Source organism: Callospermophilus lateralis, chromosome 18, assembly GCF_048772815.1.
Source record: "Callospermophilus lateralis isolate mCalLat2 chromosome 18, mCalLat2.hap1, whole genome shotgun sequence".
In the NCBI taxonomy this organism is placed as follows: domain Eukaryota; kingdom Metazoa; phylum Chordata; class Mammalia; order Rodentia; family Sciuridae; genus Callospermophilus; species Callospermophilus lateralis.
The window spans coordinates 47,983,782-48,002,947 of NC_135322.1; the positions used below are offsets into that span (position 1 = coordinate 47,983,782).

At 42.1% G+C, this 19,166-nt stretch overlaps 1 pseudogene; it reads left to right on the plus strand.

Moving 5' to 3' along the window:
- LOC143383225 (PHD finger protein 23 pseudogene) overlaps window positions 1-10,006 on the plus strand; it is a 30,495-nt pseudogene extending 20,489 nt beyond the window's left edge.
- The last annotated feature ends 9,160 nt before the right edge of the window (window positions 10,007-19,166 follow it).

The following is a 19,166-nucleotide window of genomic DNA, read 5'->3' on the forward strand; positions in this document are numbered from 1 at the left end:
AGCCCTCCCTGACTCTGGTCAGCTAACATCTGACCTCCCACATAAGGCAGTTTCATGAGGCCATGCAAAGAAGTGCTATATATTATTTTCTGCTGTGACCTTAGAGCCCAGCACAGTGCCTGACTACAACAGGCACTCAGTAAACATAGTTTAGTAAGATTCTCCCAGCCCTGGGCTCCTTACATTGATGGGAAATTAAAACAAGAAGGAAGAGGAGGAGGAATAAAAGAAGAAAGAAGAGAAAAGAAAGAAAAAAGGGCCAGATTTATGTTGAGAACCCAACTCAGTCCTCTTGCTTTCTCTCTTTCTAGTGCAGCCCTCTCCTTAGCTGTTCAGGGGCTCTGCCTTCTTATAACTTCCTTTTTCACTCCTCTACCCCAGTTCTCAGGTCCCCCAATTACTCTTAGATTTCAGGATCTCCCAACAGTTCAGAATGCAACCCTTCTGAAGAAGTATGGAAATTTTATTGGGATCAGAACTTAAGATAACAATGACCCTTCATGGTGGAAACTGAGGCAGCCCTCTGGTGGGGTGGCTGCCCGTGTGAAGTCTGGGTCTTTCCTGAGACCTCGCATCACCGAGAACTGGAACTGATGAGATGGACTTCTGCAGGCACACGCACTCCCTATGACTTTAAGTGGCATCTTCATTTCCCACGTATCTCCCCAGATGTTCACATCAGTATTTTTAACATGTATTTTTGTGTTGAGGAAAATGAAGCTGCTGAGATCCAATGTGTGTGATCTCTCACCGCCAGCCTCGCTCTTCTCCAGGGAGTCTTGAAGGAGACAGCAGTCACCTGAGCCAAGAGACTGCAAAGAGGAGCAGAAGTCTATGGAGCAGGCATTTCTTCTTCTGTCCTTCCACAAACATGCCTAGAACCTAATATGGTCTTGCAGACCTTTTCCTGGGGACCCCATGGAGAACAAGGGAAGGCAGCATTAGGCAAATTACTGAAGAGCTTTTATTTACAGAGAATCATCTGTCTGGTGAAGGTCATGTGCAGGCATGCAAAAGGGGACCCTGTTTCAAACTGGCATGTTGGAAAAGACTTCCCAAAGGAGGCACATTTGAGGCAGAGTCTTGGCTGGGGAACGCACCCATGGAGTTGAATGGGTGCTGGTCAGGGAGAAGGGTGCATGCTCTAAGCCTGGCTCAGGCATGATTCTGTGCATGGGCTTCCTACTCTATTCTACCTGGCTCACCTTCCAAATCCTTCTGGCTGCACCTATCCTTCTGTTACTCCCCATACCACTGTCTCTGATGGAATTCCTTCGCTTTGCCTAGAATTGATATCCCAACAGCCCCACCCAGGGTCCCCAACCCGGGGATCATCTGTTCTCAGAAATAAACCCTCCCCTGGAAGCATAGTCCCAGGCATTTGGCAGCAAAAGAGCTGGAGCCGAGCTACCCAAAGGAAAGCATTAATTGCAAGAAAGATCTTACAAGAAGCTTCACATAGAGGCATTATGATCAGGTGAAGAGGGGGTGGTGGAGCAGGAGGAAGAGTGGGGGTCCAGCCCAATGTGATGGCAGGAGGGTGGAAGGAGGCATGGGGTGGGGGTGGCACTGCAGTGGGAGGACAGGGCAAGCAGACACAATTCCCAGGCTCTGTGGTGGCATCAAGCTCCTCTGTGCTCCCCTGTGGGTGCCACCTTCTTCCTCAGGAGCCATCAGGACTTTAGTTGAATTTTAAATTCAACTAAACGGAGACGAATACATTCAAAGGGACTCCAGGTCGAGCTCAACCATTTCCCTAGGGATAATTTTGGCAAAATGTTATGAATCAATTGTGTGCTGGAGGCAAGGAAAAGAGAGAAAAAAGATAAGGGAAGTCTCTGACCCCAGGCCTCAGAAACAGAATCTGTCTTTACACCTTTAGATGTTAGGGCAAAAAGAGTTGGTAAATAAGTCAGCAACCCCAAGCAGTCGATTCTAAACAGCAAACAGTCTGCTGAGAGGAGGGCCAAGGGAAAGGGGGCCCCAGGTAGTGAGGGACCATGGGGACCAACCAACACCAACCTGCATCCTACTCAGTCTTTCCACCATGGCAGGTGCTCAGGGCTGTTCAGGTGCATTAATACTGTCAGGAACAAGAAAAGGAGTAAAAGACTTATCATTAAGGGGGGAAAATAAAACCATGCCAAAACAGCATCTAACCATAATCAGACTCCAGTTTTGCCACTCTTGGCTCCTCCCCTGCTAATCTCTCAAGGGTTAAAAAAAAAAATCACTTCCCAGGTCCTGGGCTTCTGCCAACACATGCCAAGAAGCATATGGTATTAGCTGCAAATGACAGAGACAAGGCTCAAATACTAAAAAGATAAAAGTGATGAGTGATTTATTTGTAGACTTAACCAAAAATAATATTCCTAGAGCAGTAGATAAGGCATTTCCTCTCCTCAGCTGCCTTCTGGGGCTCAATCCCATTCTCTCTGCCTTCCCATGACACTACCTTCCCAGGAGGGAGAACGGCTGCATCCAGGATACTTATTTAGCATCTAGAGACAGAAAAGAAACTCTCTTCCTTCTCCAGTGGATGAAAACCTAGGGAAGAAATTGACTGGTTGATTTGGGTCATGTGTTACCCCTTGGACCATGCCTTTATGGCCCCCAGGGAAACAGTGCTCTGATTGGCTATGCTTGAACCAAAGGAAAACCTCAGCAAGAGAAGCTGGTTCCATGACTGCCAACACCACAAAAGTTACAAGAATGGGCCACTGGGTGCCCTCTCCAAAGAAAAGATTGTGCCATAATTATGTTGTTGTTGTTGTTGATGATGATGATGATGATGATGATGATGAGCAAGAAAGGCATGCTAGATGCCTCCATTTACCCACGTCCTCCATACTTGTGGAACCCTCTGTTACTGCTACAGACACGTTGACGAAAGGACAAAGCCACAATCACCCTCTAAATATCTTAAATATGCTTCCAACTGTTCTTCCCCTGGCAGGGAAGCCAAATGTCACAGCAAGGAAAATGTATGCATTGGTGTCAGGCAGATCAGAGTTCAAACATCAGCTTTCCAGCATGGTAGCCATACAATCTTAGGCAAGTTGGTTAAATTTCATGAGCTCCATCCCCTCATTTACAAAGCAAGCAGCAAGAGCCAATACCTCATATGCATTGAGGATTAAATGAGAAAAACATGTGAAGGACTTAGCACACAGCGTCTGACACAATGACATCAATAAACATTTGCTCAATGGGTGAATTAATTAATTTGAACTTCACAGGTCAGAGAGGACCTGGTTTGATTGCCCCAGTTCCATCACTCAGGAGCAGAATGAGTTTTGCCTTTCTAGTAGAAAATAGATGGGGGCACAGTTTAAAGTTCTAGGACATGAAAAGTCCAAGGGTCCAATGGCTAGCCATGTGCTGCGTAGAGAAAGGCAAGGTTCCCGAATGCATACCCACAGTGACTATATGGCACACTGGTCTTGGGCACAGCCAACAAGGAGCTTGACATTGTCCTAAGAATTTGATGCATTTGATCTTCATGTCAAACCTTTGTGCTCCTGGATGCTGTAAATACCCACTGTTCATAGACAAAGAAACAAACTCACAAGAAACAACAATCCTCCAAAAGAAAATAAGAATAAACTGAAGGAAGGAGAATACATGCTAGAATGGGGGCGAAAAGGCAAATATTTACCATGCCTCATTCTGAACCATGGTAAGCTGCCAAAAATTACCTGTCGCTCTTGCACAACAACAGGATGACAAAACTGCCTTCCACCTGCACAGAGGGAGACACCCCCTCCAGACGCCCCTGGACCTGAGCCTCACTCGGCATTCCAGGGGAGAGGAGGTGGCATTAGTGCCTCCTTTGACACTCAGAGAAATAAGCTTGGAAAGTTTAAGTAACCCCATTATGGCCACATAACTGCCTAATGGTGAAAGCCAGGGGCCAAACATGACTTGGTCTGATAGGGGAAAGATGGAACTCAAATGACCATGGTATTCATTTTATTATACATATATGGAAGATAACTGTCAGTTTTAATACAGTACAGACTCAAGAGTGTGGGAGAATCTTAAAGGGCAATAGGTAAACCCCCTGACCAACTTGGGAAACTTCTTTCAGCCCTTCCCCAGAAGGAGAGGAAGGAATAGGGTGCAGAATCAGGAATAGAGCCACCCCCTTAAACTATTCCCTCTGCAGAGAGGGAATTTAAAATTCTAGTAAGTTGTATCAAGACATATAAGTTATGGAATATGTACCCTTTGTTAACGAAATGCCCCATCCTGGGCACTGTGGAGCACACTCCTGTCATCACAGCTACTGGGGAGGCTGAGCAGGAGGATCACATGTTCCAGGCCAGCCTGGGCAACTTAGCAAAGCCCTGTCTCAAATAAAATAAAAAGAGGTGGGGGTAGCTCAGTGGTAGAGCACCTCTGAGTTCAATCCCTAGTACCCATACAAATAAATGTAAACAAAATGCTCCACAGCTTGAGATCTTGAAGTCTAAATTTTGGATCATCACCTATGAAAGGGATTTGGCTAACACATCATTTCCTACACCTTCATAGAGATTAAAATTTTCTTTATACATGATATAGAGAGAACACGTAATTTATTGTTCAGACTGGAACACTTTTAAGAGTAAATAGGGATATGACAAATCATTATGTCATGACCATAAGTGTGAACCAAGATAGTCACCCCAATTAGAGGAAACCATTAAAAATCATTCCTTCACACTGGATGTGGTGGTGTGTAACTATTATCCCATCAACTCAGAGGCTGAGGCAGGAGGATCGCCAAGCTGGAGACTAGCCTGGGCAGTTTAGCAAGACCCTATATCAAAATAAACCAAAATGAAAAGAGCTGAGGATGTAGCTCGGTGGTAAAGCACTTGTCTAGCACATGGAAGACTCTAGGTTCAATCCCAATGTTGAAAAAAAAAAAAAATTCACACAGTTAACATCAAATGTTTGAAATCTTGCTAAAAACATCTTTACACATGTTTCATCTGTGTCTTTTGACCATGCTTCTTCATAGGATTCCTTGACAGAAATTGTTCAGGGGAAAGTGCAGATAAACATACATTCCCAGTGAAGGTTTTCCTTGGTTGCTCATTTAGTTAAAATGGCTTTTAAACGTTATCTTTGGGTAATCTCAATTGGCTCCAGAACAAGCACACAGCAGGGGGCTAATCAAGATTTAGCAACCTGCGGCTAATTGCAATTTCTCTTGCTTTCCTTTCTAAATCATTTTCTTTGTGTGTCTTTGAATTTCAGTCTTCATTGTGGGGTCTGGCCTGCTCACAGGGCTCCACCCCAGCTTGTGGAACATCTGTCCTTCTCCTTCCCAGGCCAGGAGGACCCAGGTGGGTGGATAGTAGAGTAGTGGGATTTGGATATGACTGGGACTATAAAATCTGTCACCCATCCAGACTGAAAAAATAGAGCCTGTTAAGGCAGAATCCTACAAAAAGGATTCTTAGTTGGTAAGGATTTAGGATATTCATGACTGTCTTAACATTCTCCCACTGATTTCTCATAGGAAAACTTTTCCAGCTATAAGTCATTCAATCCCCAAACTCCTTTCCATGGATAGGATTTTTTTTTCTTTCCCCAAATATCTTTACCCTGTAAAGGCTTTTATTTTTTAATACAACAAAAGGAAAAGAAAATGAGCTCAGTATTACCGTGACCACCCCACAAAGGGCAAGCTCCGTTATTCAGCAGGCACAAAGCCTGTTGCAGGCACTGGGGATGAGCGAAATCCCTTCCACAGGGGATCAAGTCAGAACCACATTGACTTTTGCTAATACAAATTTGAATCCTGTAAATTCTTAGTTGTATGAAGAAAGGTTCCTTAAAACAGGATAACTAAAAACTGTGACTTGAGATTCTTCTGGAATCAATGGTCTTTCCCAATTTTTCAATGGGAAGCTAATTAGTTATATGAACTCTAGAAGTGGATATTTGTAGTAGGGTCCTATAAGATGAGTAGGTAGATGTCTAAGAGGTAGGAGTGAAGATCAGAAAGAGTGGGAAGCACTGGGCATGGTGGCCTATGCCCGTAATCCCAGTGGCTCAGGAGGCTGAGGCAGGGGGATCACGAGTTCAAAGCCAGCCTCGGCAACTTAGTGAGGCCTGAAGTAAGTGTCTCAAAATAAAAAACAAAAGGGCTGGGAATGTGCCTCAGTGGTAAAGCACCCCTAGGTTCAATCCTTAGTACCAAAATAAAGAAACAATTCCTAAAAATCCAGTGGCCAAAGTTTCTAGTTTAATACATGAGAGATTGAAATCAAAGGATGGATAGACCTTGTGTTTGCCAAGAACAAATGCAAACGGATGAATACAATCAAAATAGCAATCAGATTCCCTGGCTCTGGTCCAGTATTTTTCCCATTATACCATTTGATGTGAGGATCTTCCCAGATTTGAACGAGAAAGTGAAAGTTGGTCATTGTTGGCCAAGAAAACTCTTGTGTATATACACATACACACACACACAACTCCTCACCTGAGAAGACCAGCCACACTGGCTCCAGTAAAAGGATCAGCTGACCTCTGTAAGCAACATGAGAGAGAGAAAATATTAATAGTTATTTACATCATGCGATTTATCTTCCTGTTCCTCCAAAAACAGATATATCCACAACAGAATCCTGTTTTGCTGAGTGAGGCAATAGAGAAAAATATCAGTTGGTAAAGATAAAAGATTTCTCAATTGCTGGAAGTCAGGAATCAGCAAATTACAGCCTGTAGGCCAAATCCTGACCACTTCCTCGTTCTGTAAATAAAGACGAACTCTAGACAGGGCAGAGGGGTAGGAGGGGAAGGAGGGGGCAGGGGGTTAGCAATGATGGTGGAATGTGATGAACATCATTATCCAAAGTACATGTATGAAAACGTGAATTGTGAACAAACTTTATATACAAACAGATATGAAAAATTGTGCTCTATATGTTTAATAAGAATTGTAATGCATTTCACTGTCATGTATAAAATAAAATCAATTAAAAAAATAAAATAAAATTGAAAAAAAAAAAAGTTTTACTGAAACAGAGCTGCACGCACCCATTTACCTAATGACCATGGATGCTTACTTTGCTACAAGGACAAATGGAATACTTGTGACAGAGAAAATACAGCCCACAAAACCTAAAATATATGCTATCTAACCCTTTGCAGAAAAAGTCTGATGACTCCTACTCAAAAATAAAAGCATACAAAAATCAGAGAAGCCCAGGACAGAGAGGTAAAATGGAAGGAAATAGACTGAGATGGAAAGAAGAAAAAAGCACTTTATGGAGATACAGGGGAGCAGGGGTGAGGTGATTTGACAGTTGGGTTTTTAGAATTTTGCTGCCTAACACACCAAACTAGGTATTCCCTTGGTATTCCAAAGCTTCAGTTCAAAATACCTGCATTATTTTTCAAAATTTTGGAAATTATATTTGTGGCATCTATTGAGGTCAAGTTCTGTGAGATTTGTCTACAGACAGGAGGTCCTGGGTATGTCCAACAATGACTGAAGGAGGGACATCATATTTGGGTTAAAGGAACATAAGGGCTGGGCAGAGTGGGGCACGCCTGCCATCCCAGAGTGTCAGGAGGCTGGATCAGGAGGACTGCAAATTCAAAGCCAGCCTCAACAACTTAGCAAGGCCCTAAGCAACTTAGCAAGACCTTTCTCTAAATTAAATATAAAAAAAACAGGCTGGGGATGCGGTTTGGTGGTAAGTGCCCTGGGTTCAATCCTTGCTACCAAAAAAAAAAAAAAAAAACACCAAGGTTTTTAAGAAAGGCCTATGTAAATATAGAGAAATTAAGACTTCATCCCCTTTCCTCTTTCTCCTGTGCCACACGGTTCTAGTCTTCAGATGACTGAAAATGAGACTTGAATCCTTGGGTAGCTCAATGCAATGACAATGATGGTGATTTGAGAGTTGGCTATTATATCAGAGACTCTCTTTTCATTACCTCAGCAGGGACTCCTGTTATTTGGCCCACTTTACAGGTAGAGACAGAAATTGAGGCTCAGATTAAGCAAGAAGCAGATGTTAGTGTCAAGTCCAAGATATATTATAAACCTGGCCCCAAGGGACATTCTCATGATTTTGCCCCCTCCCCCATCTTCAGAGAATTCCAGACTATTAGTACCCCCAGAGATGCCAGCCAGGTGCCTACCTCGTGGTCAAAGCCTAACCAGTCCCCACAAACAACCTCCTCAAGAGTTCTGAAAGCACTGGAGGGCACTCCACTCCCAATGCCCCCCTTCTTTTCCAGAGAATTCTTCTGTTTCTTATAAGCTCTTCCTATCCACTCGTAATTCTCACTGCCTTTCTGTGGAGTGAGAATTACAGGATAACACACTCACCAAACATTAGGAGTTGGTGACAAAGGGCAATTCCAATGGAAATGCAGGACAAGCCATGACAAAGTACCCCACCCAATCTCAGGCAATTGCAAGACACCAGACAAACACGCCTTTTCAAATTTCCCAGTGAACCAGTCCAGAAAGCAAACCTACTCTAATAACTGAAGCAACGTGATTTTTTTCTTTCAGGAGAGACATAATTATTCCTCATTCTAATACAAGAAAGTCCATTCTCCCAAAAGTCTGTTTTAAGAATGTGCCGTGATATATACTGAACAGGAGCCTCAACAACATTTTAGAGTAAAATCTCCGAAAATTGTCATCAGGCACCCTTATTTACTCAACATGTTCTGCAATGCTGTGTTTATTCAACATCTAACAAATGCTTGTTAAGGATGGGGAAAACTGTGGGGAGTGCCGTGTGCAGGGGCAGATCTACCTCCAACACTTGAACTAGAGACTCAGCCACCAGAGAACCCTGGGAGAATAACCAAGGATTTCAACAAATCATACAGTTTTCTCTTGGCCTATCCTGGTTCCAAGGGACATTCTCGTGTTACATGTCCCATGCTGGTTATATGCCCCACCCCCACTGCAAAGAAGAAAGTGATTGGCCAGTCTCCAGCTCTCCATTGCAAGTGACTGTGTGACTGACAGTGATGGCTGAAAAGTGGCCCCCTTCGTCTTCCAACCACCCAGAACTTTGTTTAAGAAAGCAAAATTAGCGGGGCCCAGTGGTGCACACCTGTAATTCCAGCAGCTCAGGAACCTAAGGCAGGAGGATCATGAGTTCAAAGCCAGCCTCAGCAATAGAGAGGTGCTAAACAACTCAGTGAGACCATTTCTCTAAATAAAATACAAAATAGGGCTGGAGATGTGGCTCAGAGGTTGAGTGTCTCTGAGTTCAATCCCCAGTGCACCCTCCCCCCCAAAAAAGAAAGCAAGCGAATCAAAGAGAAAGGAAGCTCAGGCAGGCCCCACCCAGCCAGGACCCCCAAGGTTTCTCTGCCTGCAGGCTCTGACAGTGCCATCCTGCTGGAGAAAATGAAGCTCAAGGACTCTTTATTTGATTTGAGTGGGCCTAGAGTGGGCTCTTCACTGTCCCTCACATCTCTAACACAAACCTCCCAGTCCCCTGCTGCGCTCACCCCATACCCTTTCCCAGGGAATCTCTCTCAGCCTCAAAAGGACTGAAAGATGGAGCCAGGAGGTGGGGCTGGTTTGGACCTGCTTTGGAGGCCTCATCCAGGTCCTGAGCATGGGGAAGAGGTCTCAAATCAAGAACAGCAAACAAATGGAAGTTAGAAAAAGCAGAGCTGGGTGGAGGTGTAGACTCCATCTGCTGGCCCTCTCTGGGCACCCCAAGAGATACAGATTCCCAAGAGGAGAAGGAAGAGATGGCAGCAGTAGCAGGAGGAAACCCCAACCCTTGTGCTCCTCGGTGCACCCTGTAGGAGCCCCTCCCACGGGCAGTGAAGGCCAGGAGGCAGGCAGCACCCAAGAGCCCAGATGGAGATGTCAGCTCAGGGAAGGTGAGGTGCGGGCCATGGCTGAGGACATGCCGGTACAATCAGGTGATGACTCACGGTGTGTTACTGCCAAAAGCCCTTTACAGGGCCACCTATGGTTGAGTGTAGCCTGTGTGAGACATCTCTCCTTTGCTAAGATTAAGAATGCCATGCAAAGTGAAATAAACCAATCCTAAAAAACCAAAGGCCGAATGTTCTCTCTGCTATGCACACAATAAGGACGGGGTGGTGAGAGAAGAATAGAAGTTCAGTGGATTGGACAAAAGGGAATGAAGGGAAGAGGGGGATGTAAATAGGAAGACAACAGAATGAATTGAACAGAACTTTCCTGTGTTCACATGTGAATACGTGACAGTGAAACTCCACATCATGTACAACCTCAAGAGTGGATCCTAATTAGAATAAGTTATACTCCGTGGCCGTACACTATGTCAAAATACCCTCTACTGTCATGTATATCTAAGAAAACAAATTAAAAAATAGTGTAAAAAAGATTAAGGACACTAGCATCCCTGACTTTTTTTATTGTCAGAAATTCAAGGAACTGTGGCCAGATTTCCCACTATGAGGACAGCTTCCCCAATCTGGAGAGACCTGAGGTCTTTAGGTTGGACCTGAAAAATGATGACATAAGTAAGAACCAAGCCTCAGGGTCCTCGGCCTATTTGGCCTATTCCCCCTGGAGCTTGGACACTGTCCTACTTTAGGGCAGGAGTTCCCAAGGGAGACTCCTTTGGAATGGACCTGAGTATCTTCTACCCTGCCTATTGGACCTAGTGTAGTTGGGGAAGGAGGCCATCTGGATCTGTAGACACACAATCTCTCTCCCTTGGACCTGTCACCCCTCCCTTTCTGGGCCAGGGTTTGAAATGGGATGAAATGGGACAGTTGTCTACAAATACAGCACTCCTCCATCATCTGTTCTTCAACTTCACTCCCCACTTATTCTCTTCTACACTGATTGTATTTTTAATTTTGGACTTCTGCTTTCCCAGCAGCCCGAAGGTGCAGTCCCAGAGCCCGGCCCACTGAGGAAGGAAAACAGGATGGTTCTCAGCTCTTTGTTTTTAATGATATTGGCCAGCTGTTTGTACAGAGAGCCTGCGTGCTGTAAATAAAGCAGAGTGGGCTCTTGTGTTTAAAAGAAAAAAAAGGTGCTGAGTTCCTGTGGCAAACCAGGTGTCGTTCTAAGCATGAGGATCATGTTGATGAACAAGACAAGCATCACCCCTGCCCCCAGGAGATGGCACAGTCCAATGGTATCCAACCAAAGATCCAGTCAAAGGGTTCAAATTAGAGAGAGAGGAAAGCACAAATGTCACTCCTCCCAAGATGTTGCTCCTTCAGGAGATCTAACAGCATTGAAATCCCAAGTTTTAAATTGCTCAGCATTTGCAAATATACACTGTAATAAAAACATATCATACATACACATTCAAAATATATAGGTGTGTTTAAACTGTACCCCTCTTTCACTCCTGCCTTTCTCTAAGCTCCTGCACATTCTCAAGCCTGCTGGCCTCTGTGGGTTTCTGAGTGCTCACTGAGAGGCTGGATCGATGGATGGATCCTACCCCTCAATCTCTTCCAAATGCAGTGTATCCTTAAACTTCATTCTCATCATATAAAGAACATCTTTTTAAAGAGTAAAATTCCTCCTCACCTCCTCCGGAACAGATGCCAGGGGCCAGAAAATGCTCTGTAAGGATTTCCTCCCGATTTGAGATTCCCCAAGGGAGGGGAAAACAAAAAGGTCTTTTCAGGAATTTCAAGGTTAAAAAAATAAATAAATAAATGTAGAGGATTGGTCCTCAGTAATCTCTCTTTAGATCTAAGACTTTGAATTCTTCAGTTCTCAGGGAGATCAAATGAAATTCATTCCAGCCCACAGACCCCAGAAATCCCACAAGTCCCTGCATCACCAGGGATGGACATTTTATCAAAGCACAATACCCTGGAGATTTCGGGCTTCTCAGTTTTCGATCTGTTGATTCCTAATTGAGGAAAAAGGGAGGGAGGAACTGAAAGCTAAGAACCTATAGAAGAGATAAAAGTTCAAAGTGATCCCATGGGAGGAGACTTAACTTTACAGTCAGCCAGAGAATGTAAGAGAGAAAGAAAAGAAGAATAAGAAAGACAATAAAACTCACAAAGAACACACACTAGATGTGTGTGCACAGGAAGCGATGTGGGATCCCCTTCAAGTGGTGGAGCCCTGTTGTATCTGTTTTAAGTATCTAAAGCTTTCCCCGAAGGGGCACTACAATGTGAATTGGCGATTTCCGTAACTCCAGCTGTGCAGGGTCGAATTCCATGCATTAGAACTTTCTGCTCTGATAGCAATTGGGATGGCGGTTTTACTTCCCACCACACCCAAATCAAAGACTTATCAAGAAGGAAAGGGCAACCTAAAGAGCTTGCAATGGAGAATCCTGCCTCTGATTAGGTCAAAGCCAGCACCATCTCTGAAGAGCCCAGTCAGGCTGTGGCAGAAGTTACCATTCCCCAGGATGCAAGAGAAGGAAAGGGGACTAAGAAAATTATAATTAACAAAGAATCAACTTCTCACCAGATACTATTTGTATGGGCTATCTATCATTAATAACAAATTAACTTCAATATTCACCTGTTCAATAACATTTCTTGTCCATAGTTTTTGAAGGTCAGGCAAGCAAGCATGGCAAGCTGGGTGTCTCTGGCTCAGTGTGTCCTGCAGGGCTGCAGCAGGGGTATTGAGAGGGGCTGCAGTCACTGCAAGACTCGCCTGGGGATGTGTTTCCAAGTTCACTCTCGGAGTTGTTGGTAAGCCTCTCAAGTTTTTGGCAAGATACATCCTTTTCTTACCACATGGGTCTTATCACGGAAGAGTTCATAATAGGGCAAATGGTGTCCCTCAGAGCAAGCAAGTGGCAGAGCACAAGAGAACACCCATGAGAGAAGCCACAGGCTTTTTGTAGCTAATCTTGGAGATAACATCCTACTGCCTTTAGCATCTTCTGCTCATTAGAAGCAGGTCACCAGGCCCAGCCCACACTCCCAAAGAGGGGTCCCCACAAAGGCACAAACGCAGAAAGCCGGGATCACTGGGGGCCATCTGAGAAGCCACCAGCCACTCTGACCCAGGCTTCTTACTGAAAACAAACAAAATGTTTTGTGGAGAGTTGTTCATTTATTTTTTCTTTTCCTCCTAGTTGTGCAGACTTTGTAGCTGAGGCCCTGAAAATGTGGGGGAGAGAAGGACAATCTTGTGGCCTCAGGGTGGAGTCAGAGTTCACACACTTTCTGCAATGTCACATGGTGGGAAGCAGGAAAGGACAGATCCATCTTTCTCTCTCTTCCTTAGCAGTTTCTTGCTCATCTTGGAGGAAACTAGTATTTTTTTAAAGGGGCAAATTAATGCCTCCTGAGGCATGATAGTTTCCCACAGATCTGCTTTTTTGTTGCAGAAATTCTTTAAAGATGTTTTGCATGGAAGTCTAATAAACTAAACATCCAAAGTATAGATATCCTTGCTTTGGTTCGGGCACAGGCAGGGAGGGTGGGGCCAGGTGAGGCAGGGTATGAACTCAATTTCCTCTCTCTTTGAGCTGACAAGTAGGTTTGAACATCTACAAGTACAGCGGGGAATACTAAAAAATGTCCAAGAGTTCTGAACTTTAGAGTCAGAAAAATCATGACCTGCTAGCTCAGCGGGTTAGGCAAATAATTTCTCCAGTCATTTCTGGCTTTCCTCATCTGGAATAGTGTAACAGGAATAATACCTACTAACACTATGGGGATGGGGGATAAAAATTCCAGTGAGAGCTCTGGGTCTGGGCTAGTTGATGCTAATTTAAATTGCTAATTAATATTTTTAAACTGAAGCAGTATTAAGTACCAAAGCATTATAAGATTTGTCTTTGATAAAGAGGAAAAAAAGAACCTCATATACCAAATAATATGGATAGTATGAAATGTGGAAGTCATGAAGAAAATGTTCATTCTACACATGAAGGATGAGCAGAACGTCTGCTTTCTGCCCATGAAGGGGTCATTGGTGCCGACTTTCCTTCCCATAAAAATAACTACAAAACTGGGCAAGACACATGCACTATATAACTGCTTTGGAAGGTAGCATCAGGCAAGACAGTTCTGCTATAAGATGAGGCGGGCTGGTGGATAATGCATTGGGAGGGGTGACAAAAAACAGAGCTAAAGGTAATTGAGATGCTGGAACTTCAAGGACAGGGTGTTGGGAAAAAGGTCCTTAAGAAGAGAAATTCCAGAAGTTTGCACAGGAGTCCTCATAAGTCTTTAGCTGAACACTAAGCTCTAAAATATACACTGAGCAAGACTCCAGGAGGCTAAGGAACAGCCAGTAGGGACAAACAAACTGCTGTAGAAGGATGAGCTGAACTTCTGGAGCTCATGTAGGGTGGAGGGCCTCTGAGCCCCTCCAGGGAGAAGGAGACCCTATGCTTAATACACTGGGCATTTGATAGAGCAAAAGCACCAAGCCTGAGAAGAGGGCAGCCCTAGACCCACCCAAGGTCTTGTAAAGTATTCTTGAATGAATTATAGTTTCTTCCCTATATTCTTGTAGTACCCATGCAGATTGTCTGTACCTCACCTTGATGTTGGGCTTCCAGACCCTGCTGGTGTCCCTCAATGTATGCTACTGCATCCTGGATCTGGGTCCTGCACAAGTCCATGTGGGTGGATCTGGGTCACTGGGCTTGACCTCCTTGGTAGTCTTGGTAGTTAACTCTACAAGTTAACTTTCTACAGGAACAAAAGAGGACATTGTGGAATGAAGATTTCAAAATCTAGACATCCAAGAATTTAGCATCCATAAAGTCCAACATATGGGAAGAAAAGAAATCTTATGTGTGAAGAATCAGAAAATAAGGTGAACACCAGGAGAAAAATTAGCCAGTAGATAGAAAAGACAGAGAAAGGAATTTGTTTAAAATAGTTTGTAGACCCCAGACCACCCACACAAGCCCACGCAGGACCCAGGCTCACAGTGGGCCCAGTCCACCCCTCCACTGGCAGGGCAGACACCCACCAGAGCCCAGCCTCTGGCGCAGGACAACCCCTTCCAACCAGCAGACTACCAAGGGAGGTCAAGCCCAGCAGCTCAGATCTACCCATGCCAACTTGTGCAGGACCTAGGTCAAGGATGCGTATTAAGGGACACCAGCAGAATCTGGAAGCCCAACATCAAGGTGAGGTACAGACAATCTGCACAGGTACTACATGAATATAGGGAAGAAACTGTAATATCTCAGACCCACACTGTAAGAAAGGAAGACACATAGACAACATGAAAAAACAAAGGAGGAAAGTGCCCCAAACAAACCAGGACACTATAATAACAGAACTCATGGACAGCGAAGTTGATGAAATATCAGAGAAGGAGTTCAGAAGGCTCATAATTAAAATGATCTGTGAATTAAAGAATGACCGAAATGAGCAAATACAGGCAAAAATTGATCACTCCAACAATATGATAAGACAGCAAATACAGGTAGCAAAAGATTACTTCAAGAGAGAGATACAAAAAAAAAAATCAGTCAGAAATCCTTGAAATGAAGGATCCAATAAATCAAATTAAAAACTCAATAGAAAGCATAACCAACAGGCTACATCACTTGGAAGAAAGAACATCAGATAATGAAGACAAACTATATAATCTGGAAAATAAAGTAGATCACAAAGTGAAGATAGTAAGAAACCATGAACATAATATCCTCATTTTGTCTATTTCTTGGCCTCCATGAACACAGCACCAATCCTTTACCATGCCCTTCTGCCATGATGTTCTGCCTCACCTTGGGCCCAGAGCAATGGAGTTGGCCCACCATAGACTTTCTCTGAAACCATGAGCCAGAATTCTTCTCTCGTTTTTTCTTGTCAGGTATTTTGGTCAAAATGATGAGAACATGGCTAACATAGGGTTCTAGGGGAACTCTGTACTTTCTGCACAACTTTTAACTTGAAAATTTATGTCTACACAAAAAAAACTGCACATGAATGTTTTACTAATTAAAAATTTTATTAATTAAAAAAATGAAAATTCTAATCTTGAAAAATACACTTGAAATTTTGAAAATCTACTGAATAGATAAAGTAGCAAATTAAGTTCTGCAAAGCATGAGTAAATATTTAGATCAAACAATTAAAAAGTATCTGAACAGAAGCCCAAAGGGGAGAAAATGAATAGTCTCAACTATGAGGCAATATGAAGCCATGTAATATACATAAAGTTAGAGTCCCAGGAGAAGAGAAAGATTGGAGTAGAGGAAATAGTTTGACAAATTGTAAAAGAAAATTTCCAAATACGATGACAAATAATGAATCTCAGATTAAAGAACAGCAATAAGCCCTAAGAATGGGAAAGAAAACCATACTGTGACTCAAAATCAATATTTGGTTTTTATAAATATTAAAATCTTAAAATCAGCCAGAGAAGAGACACAGCATATGAGAGGAAGAAATACGATAATTCCCACTTAAAAAGTAATGCAACCCAGAAAACAACAGAATAACAATTTTAAAGTTTTAAAATAACAATATTGATATTCTACAATTTTATATTCAGAAAAAAATACTCTTCAAAATTACAAAGCTACAAAATTCTGAAAAAAAATTTAGAGCTAAAAAAATGCTATGAACATTAAAGGAGGTTCTTCAGGAAGTAGAAAAATAATATCAAATGGAAATTCAAATTTATGCAAAAGAATGAAGAGTTCCACAAACAGATTATATAAAAGTAAATAGAGAAGAATTTTTCTCTCAGTATTTAATTTTTGGAAAAGTCATCAGTGGTAGAACACTTGCCTGGCATGCATGAGGCCCTGAATTCAATCCCCAGAACCACAAAAAAATTCAAAAGATGACTAGTTATTTAATGCAAAATAGTAACAATATATTTTGTGTGCATAATATGTATAAAAGTAAAATGTAAGAAGACAATGCACAGAGGAAATAGGAAAAATAACATAAACCTGCTGTATGGTTCTTATGTTAACTATAAGGAGGTAGGATGTTATGAAAAGGGACGTTGTAATAAGTTAAGAATGGATATTGTAAGACTGAATAGTCACTAAAAGAATAGGGCAAAAAGGTACAGACTAAATAGGTTGCTAGAAAATGTCCCATTAATCCAAAATGAGGCAGGAAAAGAAGAACATAAGAATAAAATGGTAGACATAAATCAGTAAGAAACTCTGTGCATTTCTCTGTATTTATGTGAAATTTCAATCTTACAAAATTCTTAAGTTTTAGTTGTAGATTTAAAGTTCACATATTGGTTGGTAAAATGTGCCACATTCACAGAGTTTATCATCTGGTAAGATGATTTTTACAATGAAATAGAAATGCCAAGAACTCAGAAAAGAAAGCCAAACAATCTCAAAAAAAGAGTAAGGTAGGAGGGACTTTCCCTGCCAGGGTTCAAAACTTACTATAAAGCTAAAGTATTAAAATACTGCAACTGATAATAAAAGTACATGGATCAGTGGAACAGAAGAGGGTCCAGAAAGATCAACACTCACATAACCAATTGATTTTCAGTAAAGAATCTAACAATTCAATGGAGAAAAGGGACAGTTTTTTTAAAAATAAATGATAAAGGGGAAAAAATAGCTTTCTCCAAGGGGGAAAAAGCAAACTTCAAACACAAAAATCAATTCAACGTGGATCTTATATGAATATAAAATCTTAAAACAATACAACTGCCAGAGAATACCACAGGAGGATATGTTTAGAACCTTAAATAGACACAAATTTCTTAGACAGGAATGGGAAAATATAAATCCTAAGGAGAAATTTTGATAAATTAATCTTTATCAAAATTAAAAATTTTTAATGGAAAGACATCATTGGGTAAGACACAGACTAAGTAAAAATATTTCAAACCATATCTGACAAGCCTTTGGATCTAAAATATGTAAACAACTTCTTAATCCTTAATCATTTAAAAAAAATCTATTTTAAAATGAGTAAAAAAAAAAAAAAAAGACTATCAGGTAGTTCACAAAAGAAATATATGAATGGCAAATCTGCCCATGGAAAAGGAGCTCAGCAATATTAGTCATCAAGGAAATGAAAATTTTTTCAAAGAGAGAGAGAGATGCACACTCTGTAATGGTTGACATTTAAGAGACTGACAACATCAGATGTTGGTTAGGATGTGGAACAATGAGACTCTGGCACAGTAATGTCAGGGGTGCAAAATGGAATAACCCCTTTGGAAATCTACCTGACAGTTTCCCACAAAGTTAAACATTCACCTACCCCGTGACCCAGCAATCCCGCGGCTGTGTATTTACCCAAGGGGATTGAAAACATGTGCTTACAGTAAGACTTGGACAAGACTATTCCTAATAGACACAAATTGGAAATAACCCAAATGTCCTTCAACAAGTGAAGAGATAAACAATTAAGTTATAATCATACAACAGAATGTTACTCACCAATAAAGAAGAATGAATTACTGATGCATGCAGCCCCAGAAACCAACCTTAATATTAGGCTGAAAAAAAGCAGGATGCAATGAATACATCCTGAACAACTTGAGGCATATGGAGTTCTAGAATGGGCTAAATTAATTCCTGTTGAAAGAAATCAGAGCAGTATTTCTTCAAGGGGAAATGGGGTCTGCATGAATTAGAAGGAGCAAGGGGAATATTCTTGGGGGAGAGTTGATAAAAATGTTCTATGTCTCAACAGGAGGTACATCCCAGGGCCACGTGCATCTGTGAAAACTCATTAAATTGGACTTTTTAGATCTGTGCATTTCACTGTATAATAGCCACACGTCCATTTAAAAAACAAGGATATAATATATGCTAAAAAGAAATGTAGAGAAATATTAGAGCCTGAGAAACTATCAGGATGACATTAAGCAGTGATTAATAGCAGGTAGACACCAAATCATGTTGAAATATTTGTTTTCTTTAAAATTTTGGTATTTTGCAAATGAGTCATTTTTCAATGCTCTCTGAGATTGCTTGAAGCAACTCCTCCCCGTCCCTCTTTTTCAGTATGCTTCCTGGGAGAAATATGCTAATTTTCAAGTAAGTTCACAACACCGTCGTTAAGTCTGGACAGTTGGTTGGTCACACCATCAGGCTATACTCTGGTCTTTACCCACGTACCAGATGGCACCAGGGGCCAAGAATAATGGGAAAATTTTGGATGCTGAGCTGGCTGATGTGATCCCAAGCAATGAATATAATAAACTCTGCCTAGACCAGTCTCGACTCACCCTCTTTCCTTCTGCATTTTTTTAAGTTGTTGATGGACCTTTA